The sequence below is a fragment of the Apostichopus japonicus genome, chromosome 5, assembly GCF_037975245.1.
Source record: "Apostichopus japonicus isolate 1M-3 chromosome 5, ASM3797524v1, whole genome shotgun sequence".
Classification (NCBI taxonomy): domain Eukaryota; kingdom Metazoa; phylum Echinodermata; class Holothuroidea; order Aspidochirotida; family Stichopodidae; genus Apostichopus; species Apostichopus japonicus.
In genome coordinates, this window is record NC_092565.1 from 23,802,216 (window position 1) to 23,806,566 (window position 4,351).

At 35.4% G+C, this 4,351-nt stretch overlaps 1 long non-coding RNA gene across 1 annotated transcript in view; it reads left to right on the forward strand.

Moving 5' to 3' along the window:
• Positions 1-4,351, forward strand: part of LOC139968134 (uncharacterized) — a 68,542-nt gene that overhangs the window by 59,236 nt on the left and 4,955 nt on the right. The window lies entirely within an intron of this gene.

Consider the following 4,351-nt stretch of genomic DNA (forward strand, 5'->3'; position numbering starts at 1 on the left):
GTCGCGTTTGATATTGGTTTGCTATTGGTATTGGCCACTGTATAAGGATGTCTTAGCCTTTGATTTTCAAGACGTAAGCTTGGCTATTTACAACGCGACTCTATTACGAATCGCCGTATATATTTACAAACAATTCAATACCAATTGAAATCAAGCAGAAATTAACGTTATTCTATTAATTTCGGTTATGGGGCTATTTTCAACTGTGTTGTTGCCTACGTAATCACCTCATGTGTTACTGAATATTGGTTTCGTCCCGTCATAAAAAAATAATCCAATTCAGGACACCCACGTCGAACATTCTCGTAAAACTCAACGTTAATTAAAGTTTTAGAAGTTAATGAGCACTTCTTTTTTCGAAAGAAATTGTTCGTGCATGACACTTATATCATATGTACTAATCACATGCAAAAATAATAATAATAATAACCTTTCAATAATTTCAATTTTTCTTTATATTATTTCAAATGAAAGTTTACTATAGTCATTGCTACTGAGAGTAGCTATGCTATATTTGACTTCATATCCTATTTTTGTTGAACATATGACCAACTTCAACCCATAAAACTAATTTATTATTTTAATTTTGATATACGGTTATATATAGGTTTCGTTGATGTTGTCATATAAACACTTATATGCGTGCTATTTATTTCCACTTTGCTGCCTACGTATATTTTACGATTACTGGTGTTTTCCAGGAAAAAGAAACACAAAAATTTCGCCCAAATACACAATCAAAACTAAAAATCGCATTAGAAACTAAAGAAAACAAAAGAATGTATAAATATATATATTCAATCGACAAAAGTCTATAGAATACATAATCTCAATGTTATTTGCAAGTTTAATCGACTTTTCGCTTCAGGGTAAACCTTTTAATACAGCATGCAAGTTAAATTATTCCTTTCAATGATTTCTGATAGTATAGCAGTCTTGTGTCTCGTGTGAAAAATATAGGATCAAAGAGTAGTTATTACACCGTACAATCAATATAGCCTACATCTGATTTATGCATGATAGGAATTGTGTCGCCATTCAGACTATAGAACTCAGTGAAAGTAAATTTTCGATAAAATAAAAAGAAGAATAAAAGAAAGATGTCTGATGAAATAAGTCGTATGATAAAGAAATATGGTAATTATGTTTCGGCCCCTGATATTATGAATCAGAGCTAATAAATTGATGTTGGCAAGAGAGAGTGAAGGTTTCACTGTGCCAATGAAATATATGGAACGCCAAAGGTGACAAATAGAATGATCGATGCACATGTATTTATCTGGTATACAGTCGTATAAGAAAGAAAAAATACTGCAAGAAGGGAAACCATTAGAGCTTCTTAACACACATGGAGAGAGAGGGGAGGGGTGTGGTGGGGGTAGAATGTGGGTTATAGGGAATGAGAGGGGCACTATTGGAAGGAGAAAGGAACTTACCTGAGAAATGAAATCTGTGTTCAGTAATGAATAATATTGCGAGTTCAAAGCGTATTCATGGACAACCATGTGAACGTTCGTGGCATAGCTATTAACCAATTGGCGGAAAAAGAAGACAGGATGGAAGTTTTTGTAAGGAACCAAAACTGGTGGAGACCTTTAACCCTGGACCTACCACATATCGACTCTCATAGGCTTCGTTTCTTTTGAAGATATATTCAAACGAACGGACTAACAAGTTTTCTTTGACAATCCTACGGTAGGATTTATGATAATCACTTTTTAATATTTCGTCAGTGACTTTCGTCAAAAGCGAAATATTAAATATTCAAACCGCGTTGATGAAGACGAGTAAGACATGCCATGAAAACGTTCAGTTATAATCAAGTCTGGCTGCGAGTTTGGTTTCACACACAATCGATCAGTATAGAGTGAACACATTTTCTGTCTTGTGGTAAGCTATGGCTTGGCATTACGCCGTCGAGATACGACATTTCTTGCAGTACAAACGTAGGCCTATCACTCTCAAGTCTTGTCTGAAATGTCATACTTTCCTTCTTATTTTACAATAAGTTTGTCATTTGAGTATATAGAATATGTTCTGGTTGATACTGCAATCGTTGCCATATATGTTTGTAGCGCGTGTCCTTGAATTTCAAAAATTGTATTTATTTGTCTACTTAGAATGAAATGCAAGCCAAAGATGGCGCTGAAACAAAGCTGCTCCTTCTTATCTCTCCCTCCCACCCCATCACACTCCCCCGCTCCTTCCTTGCCCTCCTTGTTTTCCACCCTGACCTCTGTTACAGGCCTTCTTAGTTCTCACAGGACTTGTCCTCAGTGGCATAGCCACGCGTTTAGGGGGGAAGCAAATATTGGTGTATGTCCCCTCTCTACAGCTCCCCCCTCCCGATTTATTTGTTTGAAGAAAAAATTCTTTAAAAAAATATCTGCCTGTCCCCAACAAAAGCATTGCCCCTCCCCCTTAAAAGTCTACCTACGCCCTTTATCATTCCATGAGTCTCTGTAGTTGTCAAATATTCGGCTCTGGCAATTGGAGTGTAATGCGTGTTTTAGCGCCACCACTAGGATACAAACTTTCCCCGCTGCTTCACCAAGATGCACGTACAGTTTATATGCCTTCTGTACATTTATTCTTACACCCAAAGACACACATGTATACACAGCCACATACGTGTGTAGTGTGCGCATGCGAATTTAGGTTTGTATAGTATAGTTTAAGACCATATCGTGACAAGTAATTTTATGCGGTGGAGATCATTAGAGGGCAACGACAGACCCCTTGGTGGGAAACTCTGTCGTGCAGGCCTTCACATTGGTGATTAGATATATCTATTTTATTCGCATTCAACTGGCTGCACAAGAAACTCGACAACTGAATTAAATTACCTCCATCTTTACCGACTTCGAAGAACTGAAAGTTAAAATAAATTTCAGGGACGAGAACATTTTTGGAATGTGGCATAGAGACGATACGTACATCAGTATACATATATCAGTATATATATATATATATATATATATATATATATATATATATATATATATATATATATATATATATATATATATATATATATATATATATATATATATATATATATATAAATATATATATATATATGTATATATATATATATGTATGTATATGTATATATAGTGATGATGTGTTGGGATGAGTACACCAGTTTATGGTGTGTTGGGATGAGTACACCAGTATATACAGTGATGATGTGTTGGGATGAGTGCACCAGTATATATAGTAATGATGTGTTGGGATGAGTACACCAGTATATATAGTGACAATGTGTTGGGATGAGTGCACCAGTATATATAGTAATGGTACGTTGGGATGAGTACACCAGTATATACGGTGACGATGTGTTGGGATGGGTACACCAGTATATATAGTAATGGTACGTTGGGATGAGTACACCAGTATATACAGTGATGATGTGTTGGGATGAGTGCACCAGTATATATAGTGACAATGTGTTGGGATGAGTGCACCAGTATATATAGTAATGGTACGTTGGGATGAGTACACCAGTATATACGGTGACGATGTGTTGGGATGGGTACACCAGTATATATAGTAATGGTACGTTGGGATGAGTACACCAGTATATACGGTGACGATGTGTTGGGATGAGTACACCAGTATATACATTACTATTTCATAGTGATTCATTGATGACGTAAGCTCAACATAATTATATCACTCTCTCTATACTACACTGAATAGTATGCTGTGCTTTACTCAAAATGTTTTTTAATGTATTCTACGATTTTGCAAGAAAGAACAAGTTCAAAGAATGAAAATATGGAAATACCATCGAACTAACCGATCTCCAGCAAAGTTAGGGCGTAATCCGAGATCAAACCTACGTCATGGGTTCTGATTCTCTTACGATGCTTAAAGCGGCTTTCTGCGGTTGGTTCTGTACGTTTACCGAACCTAAGGAGTATCCTACTCACCTTTTAAAGAATGACTTAAGGCACAAACTTAATTTTGATATGTAGTTAACCACTGAAATCCAGTTTTATAAGTCCAGATTTCTATTACTCTTTTAACTTTTAATTTGTGAGAAATGAGCCTTAAACGTCTAAGGGTTATCAATTAAAGTGGCTGAACTATTTAGTCTAATACATAGACTATAAGTTCAGTTCCTCAGATGTAACACAAACCTTAATGGGGAAGTGAATGAATGTTAATTAGTAAGTGATTGATGGATTTTGTTCCCTGCTCTACATGTTGTCGCCAGACACATTTTTATTAACCAGATGTAATCATGAAAGCATCCTGACAATTTTGAAAATTGTCAACTTTTTTAAAAACGAAATCAAAATTTAAATTATTATCAATTTTATTTTCAATAACTTGAAATAAAACT